The 11,331-nt window shown below is 37.3% G+C and overlaps 2 pseudogenes; one reads left to right on the top strand and one right to left on the bottom strand.

Moving 5' to 3' along the window:
* Positions 1-3,351: 3,351 nt before the first annotated feature.
* Positions 3,352-3,470, bottom strand: LOC122803670 (annotated as a pseudogene).
* A 6,696-nt stretch (positions 3,471-10,166) lies between these two features.
* On the top strand, positions 10,167-10,285 carry LOC122803662 (annotated as a pseudogene).
* Positions 10,286-11,331: the final 1,046 nt, after the last annotated feature.

The following is an 11,331-nucleotide window of genomic DNA, read 5'->3' on the forward strand; positions in this document are numbered from 1 at the left end:
TGTAGGCAATGTACAAAGATCTAACAGCATTCAGACTCACAGACACTTTCACAGTAAGAGTAGGTGTCCATGAGGGTTCATTCAGCTCCAATCCTGCTGATGTTCATAGTACTAATAGACTATATTAGCAAACAGAACAGATAGGACATATCAACAAAACTGCAGTAAGCAGATAATATGGTATTACAATCAGATCTGAACGGGAAACTCAGCAAGTAATTAGATGATATAATGCAGAAATGAAGGCATATGGGATGAATCTTAATATAGACAAGAAGCAGACAAGATTAGATGACAAAGGAAATTTCCAAAAAAAATAATATAAGGAAAAGGACCAGAATAAAAACAAAGAGAGAAAGAAAGTAAATTGGAAAGCTCACACATATACTGGCAAGTATTCTTATAAACTTATAGAGCTTATAAAACAACCTTATGTTGATCAAGAATTTTAACAGGAAGGAAGGAAAAGTGAACTGAAACCAAAAAATAAAGGCTAATAATGGTGGCTCAGGATTGTGGACTACATACACATTGGGGTAAAGTCCATTAAAAAGGTGGGAGAAACAGACAACTGTAAGTTCTGACAACCAGAAATAGAAACAATTACACATCTCATTACCGGGTGTGATATACTTATGGATGAGTGTTTGTGCACTTAAAGACACAATAATATGACATGACTGTTACACTGAGAATTGTGCAAACACCACAATATAGACGTAGCCAAGAAGCATCAGTGTTGAAGTTGATATCACATGGGATAGTCCATTACCAATAGTTCATATCAGAAAACCAGAATAATTAGTCCTAAGCTAAAAACAGAAAGAGAGAGAAAAGTGGCATTGATAATCAAAATTGCTACAAACAGAGATTTTGGTGTATTATGTGCTGAGAGCTACAGAGGCAGGGATTCATATACTCCTGCATGCAGTGTTAAGCTTGTGTGTATGAAGAATAGTCACGAGTGCTATTCATTTTCACACATGGGAATAAATTGCATGGGGTACTCTGTTTCTTCCAAGGCCCTGGTTAAACTTGCCTGTATCTGCACAACAGCCATGCACATATGTTGGGAGGCAGACACTGACATACCAATATCATAAAGAGGGTGGTAAGCATGCCTTCTCTGAGCAACTCTACTGACAAGCATGTATGGTACTTTGGTCTATATTAGCATGTCGACAGGACAAAAAATCAAACTCCCTTATGTCGACATATATTGAACAAAATGTCCTTATCTCGAACGGCCAGAACAGCGATTTTTTCCCAGGGGAAAAAATTGCTGGACCAACAACAAAAAAAAAAAAAACAAGCCGATAGACAAAATAAAGTGGGGGGCTTTGCCCGCCAGACCCCACTGATGTGGTGGGCTGTGTCCCCCGGCCCCACCTACTTAAATATACTATCTCCAAGATTGCACTACAGTGGAGGAAATGACAAATTCCCAACAACGGCCCAGTGATTTTTTTTCCCTGGGGAAAAAAATTGCTGTTTTGGCCGTTTGAGATTTAGGCATTTTGTGCTATATATGTCGATGTAAGGGCATTCGATATTCAACCCTGTCGACATGCTTCACTGGGGTACAATGGGTAAGGAGAGATTCCTCCAACACTGCAAATGGGGAAACACAATGTTCTGATCATCCTTGTCCCTCTTATCCTGTCCAGTCTCAGATGGTTCTGTGTCATGGGTATGCATAAGCCTACTGACTGTGTCATACTTTGGGGAGAGGATGTGGGAGGCACATCCTTCATGTCAGACATACATTTTGCAACCCCAGACTGTTCCTATTCATCACTGTCATCATTTACAGAGGCTACTGATCCTTTAACAACAGAAGGTCAGAACTCCACAATGCTGATCTCTACCTAATGTGTAATTACACCAACAAAACAGAAAAACATAAGAAATACAAAAAGAAATAATCAGAAAGTGCAACCTAAACCAGAATAATGAACCAGTAGATGCATATTTAAATACATTTTCTAGTAAGGTACATTTTCTAATCTAAATATAAATGAAAACAAATAAGCTATGCCCATACCATGCACAGGTGGTTGTTGAACCTCAATGTCAGATGTCCTTATACAAACAAAATTGAAATTCATAGAGGCATGATAAACATTAAACAGAAGATGACTACTTTAACAAAATTATTATAACTCTGCATGACTTTTATTTGTGTGCATATACATATATATATATATATATATATATATATAGATATATATAGATATATATAGATATATATAGATATATGTATATATCATATCCATCACAACACTGGGTAACTCCTCTGAGCTGCCTGGATCCCTTACAGTCAACAGGAACACCTCCATCTCAGTGATTGGTGATTCTGTAGCAGGCACACCCCAAGTAGCTCTTTGTTCTTATGTCACAGCTCTGGTCCTATTTATGGCATTCTTTATCAAATCATGAGCTTGATGCCTGGTAGCTTTGTAGTGATGCTCATGCCCATGATAGCTTTTTAGTCATGCTAATGGCCATCTTTAGCATTCACATCACTGACCATCTGCCACCCCCGTGGTTACAGAAGGGCTAAGTGTTTATCCGGGATCCATTCTCCATGAACATGGAAGGCCAGTACAATTATTTCATTCTCGACATCTAAAAAAGCAGGTTTTCATGGGATGGCTGGTTTAGGTGCCATAGCCCTGTAGTGAAAAAGAGAAACTCTCTTCTGACTGCCAAAGGTGGTTTCAAAAACTAAGCAAAAGTCTGTGTAAAAACTGAAGCACACCACCACATTCTACAAAAATTATGCTTTTTAGAACAAAATACAAACTTTAATTGTTAGGACTTAAAATGAGACTTAAAACAATAAAACAAAGCCCTTGTCAATTTGTATATGATAAGAGCTTTCGGCTAAAAGCCTTCGTCAGATCATAAAGAATCAGGTTCCACAGAGCTAAGATAAATGAATGAAACACCAATCATGTGGCTAAATTCAAGCCAACACCTTTTTTCAAAGCAATGAGTTCACAGCCAATCAGAGACCTTGAAGGAAACACACCTCCAAGTTGCCAAATAAAGACAATTTCCTTGAAAAAACAACACATAACAAGCAAAGGCAGCCTTGTCAACACTAATCAATGTTGATGTTACTACAGTTCTTTCTTCCACAGTAAATACTTTGGGTTTATATAACTACTTAGCGCTTATGTAAATAACATCAGTCCTTTTAAATGAAACTTAACAAAAAAATCTAGTAGTTCCATAGCTGAGACAGTCATTAATTAATTTCTCTTGGTTCAAACTGTCAAGCAAAATAAGGGGCATAAAGACAGTGGACATTGATTTCTTGTGCTGATAATAGACTCCATGGGGTTATTGGTTCAGCATCTGGTATTCAAAGGTGGTCTTCCATCCAACTACTAACCAGGACCAACCCTGCTTAGCTTCTGAGATCAGACAAGATTGGGCGCATTCAAGGTGGTATGGCCGTACAAGGAAAATCTGCTTCTCTGTGAAATAGATACATACCAAGCTAGAACAACTTTTATACCATTAGCCCATGTTGCTATTCCATTGTTCATTTTCACATTATTAATGGCAAAGCCACATATAGATGTCATCAGTTCCTCTTGCTGAGTACTTCCAAAGGGCATAATTGTTCAAAATCCATTGCATAAAGATAAATGTGCAGTCACTAGTTGTTTATCTCAACACAGACTTTCTGTGCCATGAGCCATCTTTCAACTACTAAAGGGACTTAAAGAATACCAACATCAAGGATGTGATTTTCTTTGGTCCTCAGTGCTTAATACTTCACTTATCTCCACACAGCATCCTTATATTGAAAATTCTTTTCTTTAAGGTTAAGATAAACTTTACATTCCTTTGCTAGTAGACCAAGTACAGAGACCCCTTGTGCACTTGCCAACATTTGGATATGCGCCTTGCCTTTAAAATCGGTTTAAGTGGTACAACTGCATCCAGGCCCAGAGGGCGATCAGCTCGGAGATTGATAATCCAGTTCACCTCACATATTTCAGTCCTGTTGCTTATATATCCACCTCTAGGACCTTCAAAGACACTATCAGTGGCTGTAAATATGAAGAAATGTATGAGATACTGAATGACATGATTTGCAAAAGAGTTTTTATGATCCTTATGCTGGATATCTCTCAGATGGCACAACACTCTGTCCTTGAATTGTTGGTTGGTTTTGCCTACATAACAAGCAGAACACTTTAAACAAGTAGCTAAGTAAAACATATGTTTACTATTATAGGTAGCACTGCATAAAAATGATATTCCAGTCCCGTGATGGGATGTTTGAATAAATTACTGGTATCTATCATAGGGCAGGCTTTACACCTGCCACATTTAAAAGTTCCTTTCCTACTGATAGAACTTTTTCTAGAGAAACCATCTTTCATACATAATAACCTTTTCAAGTTCTGTTTGTTTTTAAAAAATTATTTTGGCCTCCCTCCCACTATTTCTTTCAATTTTTCATCTTGGGTCAAGACTGGCCAAAACTTCTTGACAATGTTACATATATGCCTCGAATCATTACTATATGTGAGCATGAGACCAAGGGTTTGCTGTCCTTTGGAACCGTAATTGGATGTCCTCTGTGCTTTCCTGTTAGAAAAATAGGGTTGTCCTTTTCCTTTTTTAAAGTTTTCTGTTGATTCTGATTTCATTGAGATGTCTTTAGTTGCATAACCTCTCTCCTTTAAATGACACTCCAATTTAACCTTTTTGCATTGATAATCATTGTCTTTAGTACACAGTCTTGAGATGCATATGGCTTGATTCTCCATTATGTTCTTTAAAACATGTCCAGGATGCATGCTGTTCCTGTGTAAATAATGGTTCCTCCATGTTTCTTTCCTATGGATTGATGTCTCTGTGCCAGATGCCAGGTCCAGTTCTATCTTCACATCTAAGAAATCAATTATTTCTTTGAAACTATCAACTGTGAACTTAAGAAAGTCAGTAGAGTGGTTCAAATAATCTGTGAATAGCATCAATTGTGAATCAACACCTTTCCACAATATAAAGATGTCATCCACAAAACGTCCATTGAATATCAAGTGTTCTTTCCATGTATTTCTGTCAGAAAGTGCATGCTCTTGCTAAAATTGTGCTAATACAAGGTTTGAGTAACTGTTCACACAAGGGGTCCCTATGGCTAACCCTCAGCATTGACAAAAGTGTTCCTTCCCATAGTTTTCAAGAATAATTTCAAAAAGTGTACATATTAGATCAATATTCACATTCATATCTCTCGAAAACACTGTATTCCTGATGGCTTCAACCCCGTACTTATTGGGAATAACTGTGACGAGGCTACTGATGTCCATGGTTACCAACAGCAACTCCCAGTAGTTTTCATTACTGTTCATGATGGAATATAGTGTGCTAAGAAAGCTGCCTGTGTCCCTCAATACCATGGTAGCTTGTGGTAACAGTTTCTTCAATTGTTCCTCAACATATATGGATAGGGGTTCTGTGATCCATCCCCTACCTGCTACAATGGGGCAAAATGGTGGATTTTGTCTATCCTTATGGATCTTCAGTAAGCTACTGTTAGTTGGAAAAGTTGGATTAGTAACTTCATAAAAGTTGTATATTTCCTTAGTTAACTGACCAGTCATCAGAAACTCGAAGAGATCGTCTTTCACACTTGAGACCATTTTATTCAGATCACTTTTGCTGATCTGTGTATAGGTTCATGCATCATTCAGCATTTCTTTCATTTCATCCTGATACCATGGGGAATCCATCAAAACTATGGTTCCTCCCTTATCTGCTGGTTTGACCACTATGCCGTTTCTATTCCTTAGATCATTCGGTGCCTGTCTTTCAGGTGCTGTTAGATTATTGAAGTGTGTAAAACAATCACTTCCTTGTCTCAAGCTTCCTATTTAATTTTCACAGAGCCGAATAAATAAATCTAAAGCTGGAAGATTGACTGGTACAACATTACTGGGTTTCTTATATAGGTTCGTAGGTAGGTACTAGGCTATTGGCCCAAGGGCCTATGTAAGCCTAGCCAACAAGGTTCCCTGGCTTACGCCACCCAAGAAAGTTATTTCCTGTGCCACTGTCGAGGAGAGACACAGAAGTGATCCCCGGGGTGTATTTCCGATTTCCCATCCACTCATCAAGATTTTTCTTGAAGATTGTTAATGAAGAACTTTGCTTGACACAGATGGGTAGCTTGTTCCAGAGTATGGGAAGTCTCTGGGACAGGAATCTAGCCCTCCAGCATGTCCTGTTTATTATGGTGACAAGGTTTAGGTCCCTAGAGCATGTAGCTTGGAGGGGTTGGGATTTATTTAGGTGTAGCATGTCCAACAGCTCTGGGTTTGACATAGCTTTATATGTTAGGCAGAGATCACCTCGGAGTAGGCGATATGCTACGGAGTAAAACTGGAGTTTTTTATAATATGTGTTAGTTCTTCTTCCTTGTTCATTCCCAGAGATATTCTTCAGGGTGACATTTCTCCCAAAGTATCTAACATCTAATGCAAACTCACTTAATTTCAAACACAATGATGGTATAAATGTGAGACCTTTGTTTAATAGCTGAATTTGGTCTCTGTTCAGTTCCAACCAAGATATATTTATTACTAGTGTAGTATTACTTAATTTATTGTTTTTTTTTTCCTTTTCCTTTCTTGGCTCATGGATCTGGGGTTTCTGTAAAAGTACTGTAAAATACCACCTGAAAACATTGCAGTGGCAGAGGTTCCATCTTGAAGCAAGTATGCACTGTAGGGTGATTCCTGGGGGAATGAGAGTTAAATGCATGCCTAGCTATGGAAATAGTCATCCAGAACTGCTGGCAAAATGGCAAGGCGTTAATCTAGAAACAAGCTTTAAGCATAGAAGGTTGTTAATTGAATATTTCAAACCAGAAGATGTGAGTATAGCTAAACACCTTAAAACCAAGCAATTAGAACTAGAACAGATGGAATCGTCGGATGGCAGTCTAAGTAAATTGGAGAATTTGAAGTTTAATTTGAATGTATATGACAGCAAATTAAAAGAACAAGAGATTCATAAGCTATTTAGAGACATACAGGATTTTAAGCAAGGACATATTTTTGAATTGCAGAGAGAAATAAGGACAAATTTTACATCTAAACAATCTTCTAATAAAGCCAAGCTGCATCAATCAGCCATTAAAGAAACAGTGGCCGCAGAAAAATCAACAGGGGTCCAGGATAGAAACAACAGTGCTGAAACAGCAAATATACCATCCACCCATCTAAATGTTGAAAGAAACTTAACATTAAGTATAGAAACAAATAATATAAATGGTAGAGAGTTTACAGAAACTGTCTTAGCCATAGGAACCAGACCTAAAGAGGGAGCCGCCTATCAACCCATAGTTCACAATTTACCGTTTTTTTCTCAAGCAGAACTTGTACACAAACCCCAGATCCATGAGCCAAGAAAGGAAAAGGAAAAAACCCAAAGAATTAAGTAATACTGCACTAGTAATAAATATATCACAGTTGGAACTGAATAGAGACCAAATTCAGCTATTAAATACAGGTCACACATTTATACCATCATTGTGTTCGAACTTAAGTGAGTTTGCATTGGGTGTCAGATATTTAGGGTGAAATGTCACTTTGAATAATATCTTTCGGAATGAACAAGGAAGAAGAACTAACACATATAAGAAACCCAGTAATTTTGTACCAGTCAATCATTTAGCTGTAAATTTATTTATTCAGCTCTGTGAAAATGAAATAGGAAGCTTGAGACAAGGAAGTGATTGTTTTACACACTTCCATAATCTAACAGCACCTGAAAGACAGGTACTGAATGATCTAAGGAATACAGAAGACATAGTGATCAAACCAGCAGATAAGGGAGGAACCATAGTTATGATGGACTCCTCATGGTATCAGGAGCGAATGAAAGAAATGCTGAATGATGCATGAACCTATACACAGATCAGCAAAAGTGATCTAAATAAAATGGTCTCAAATGTGAAAGATGATCTCTTTGAGTTGTTGATGACTGGTCAGTTAACTAAGGAAATATACAACTTTTTTGAAGTCACTAATCCAACTATACCAACTAAAAGTGGCTTACCAAAGATCCATAAGGATAGACAAAATCCACCACTTCGCCCCATTGTAGCAGGTAGGGGATGGATCACAGAACCCCTATCCATATATGTTGAGGAACAATTGAAGAAATTGTTAGCATAAGCTACCATGGTATTGAAGGACACAGGTAACTTTCTTAGCACACTATATTCCATCATGAACAGTAATAAAAACTACTCAGAGATGCTGTTGGCAACCATGGACATCAGTAGTCTCTTCACAGTTATTTCCAGTACCTATGGGGCTGAAGCCATCAGGAATACAGTGGTTCTGAGAGATATGAATGTGAATATTGATCTAATATGTACGCTTTTGGAGCTTATTCTTGAAAACAATGTTTTTATCTATGGGAAGGAATACTTTTGGCAATGCTTGGGGGTAGTCATAGGGACCCCTTGTGCGAACAGTGACTCGAACCTTGTATTAGCACAATGGGAGCAAGAGCATGTACTTTCTGACAGAAAAACATGGAATGAACACTTGAAATTCAATGGACATTTTGTGGACATCTTTATATTATGGAAAGGTGTTGATTCACAATTGATGCTATTCACAGATTATTTGAACCACTGTACTGACTTTCTTAAGTTCACAGTCAAAGAAACGATTGATTTCTTAGATGTGAAGATAGAACTGGATCTGGCATAGAGACATCAGTCCATAGGAAAGAAACATGGAGGAACCACTATTTACACAGGACCAGCATGCATCCTGGACATGTTTTTAAGAAAATAATGGAGAATCAAGCCATACGAATCTCAAGACTGTGTACTAAAGATACAGATTATGAATGTGAAAAGGTTAAATTGGAGTGTCATTAAAAGGAGAGAGGTTATGCAACTAAAGACATCTCAATGAAACCAGAATCAACAGAAAACTTAAAAAAAGGAAAAGAACAACCCTATTATTGTAACAGGAAAGCACAGAGGCCGTCCAATGACAGTTTCAAAGGAAAGCAAACCCTTGGTCTCATGCTCACATATAGTAATAATTTGAGGCATATATGTAACATTGTCAAGAAGTTTTGGCCAGTGTTGACCCAAGATGAAAAATTGAAAGAAATAGTGGGAAAGAGGCCAAAATTCATTTTCAAAAACAAAAAGAACTTGAAAAGGTTACTACGTACAAACAATGGTTTCTCTAGAAAAAAGTTTTATCAATAAGAAAGGAACTTTTAAATGTAGCAGGTTTAAAGCCTGCCCTGTGATAGATACCAGCAATTTATTCAAACATCCCATTACAGGACTGGAATGTCATGTTTCACGCAGTGCTACCTGTAATAGTAAACATATTGTTTACTTAGCTACTTGTTTAAAGTGTTCTTCTTGTTATGTAGGCAAAACCAACCAACAATTCAAGGACAGAGCGTTGTGCCATCTGAGAGATATCCAGCATAAGGATCACAAAAAACTCTTTGGCAAATCATGCCATTCAGTATCCCCTACATTCCTTTATATTTAAAGCCATTGATAGTGTCTTTGAAGGTCCTAGAGGTGGAGATATAAACAACAGGACTGAAATATGCAAGGTGAACTGGATTATCAATCTCCGAGCAGATTGCCCTCTGGGCCTGAATACAGTTGTACCACTTAAACTGATTTTAAAGGCAAGGCGCATATCCAAATGTTGACAAGTACACAAGGGGTCTCTGTAGTTGGTCTACTAGCAAAAGAATGTGAAGTTTACCTTAACCTTAAAGAAAATAATTTTCAATATAAGGATGTTGTACGGATATAAGTGAAGTATTAAGCACTGAGGAACAAAGAAAATCACATCCTTGATGTTGGCATTCTTTAAGTCCCTTTAGTAGTTGAAGGATAATTCAAGGCATAGAAAGTCTGTGTTGAGATAAATAACTAATGACTGCACATTTTTCTTTATGGAATGGATTTTGAACAATTTTGCCCTTTGGGAAGTTCTCACCAAGAGGAACTGATGACATCTATATGTGCCTTTGCAATTAATAATGGGTAAATGAACAATGGATTAGTAACATGGGCTAATGGTAAAAAAGCTGTTCTAGCTTGGTATGTATCTATTTCACAAAGAAGCAGATTTTGCTTTTATGGCCATTCCACCTTGAATGCACCCAATCTCATCTGGTCTTGGAAGCTAAGCAGGGTTGGGCCTGGTTAGTACTTGGATGAGAGACCACCTGTGAATACCAGATGCTGAACCAGTAACCCCATGGAGTCTGTTATAAGCACAAGAAGTCAATTTCCACTATGTCTTTATGTCCCTTATTTTGCTTGACAGTTTGAACTAAGAGAAATTAATTAATGATTGTCTCAGCTATGGAACTACTAGATTTTTTTTAAGTTTCATTTAAAAAGGACTGATGTTATTTACGCAAGCCCTAAGTAGTTATATAAACCCAACGTATTTACTGGGGGAGAAAGACTTGTAGTAACATCAACATTGATTAGTGTTGACAATGCTGCCTTAGGCTTGTATGTGCTGTTTTTTCAAGGAAGTTGTCTTTATTTGGCAACTTGGAGGTGTGTTTCCTTCAAGGTCTCTGATTGGCTTTGAACGCATTGCTTTAAAAAAGGTGTTGGCTTGAATTTAGCCACATGATTGGTGTTTCATTCATTTATCTTAGCCCTGTGGAACCTGATTCTTTATGCTCTGAGGAAGGCTTTTAGCCAAAAGTGCGTATCATATACAAATTAACAAGGGCTTTGTTTTATTGTTTTGTGTCGCATTTTAAGTCCTAACAATTCAAGTTTTTATTTTATTCTGAAGAGCATAATTTTTAGTAGCCTCTGGTGGTGTGTTTCAGTTTTTACACAGACATATCCCTGTAGTGAGGTTAAATAATTAGACAAAACACAACTGGGTTTATATAGTTATAAGCTGATCTAGTGCTAGGCAGAAAAAGAAAATAATATTATGTAGGCATCACTATTTAGAAATGTTAATAAAATGACATAAATCTGATTATGAAGCTCTAAGCAACAGCTGTAAAACCTTCATGCCTTCCCACCAACAGTATGGCAATGAAGAAACACATCAGAACTGAAAAAATGGTATAAGGGACACAGAACAGCAGTGTTAGCATTTAATATTTTCCTTACCAGTACTTTAACCTGCATAAAATTCTCAGCTCATATAACATGTATCAACATCATCAGAAAATGTTACCAGAAACCTATGAAACTGAAGTAAAGGAACACTGCAATAGCAGTGTTAAAACTTAATTGAAAACCCAACTTGACAAAGTGTA

Source organism: Protopterus annectens, chromosome 5.part1 (genome assembly GCF_019279795.1).
Source record: "Protopterus annectens isolate FY-2018-M chromosome 5.part1, PAN1.0, whole genome shotgun sequence".
Taxonomy (NCBI): Eukaryota; Metazoa; Chordata; order Ceratodontiformes; family Protopteridae; genus Protopterus; species Protopterus annectens.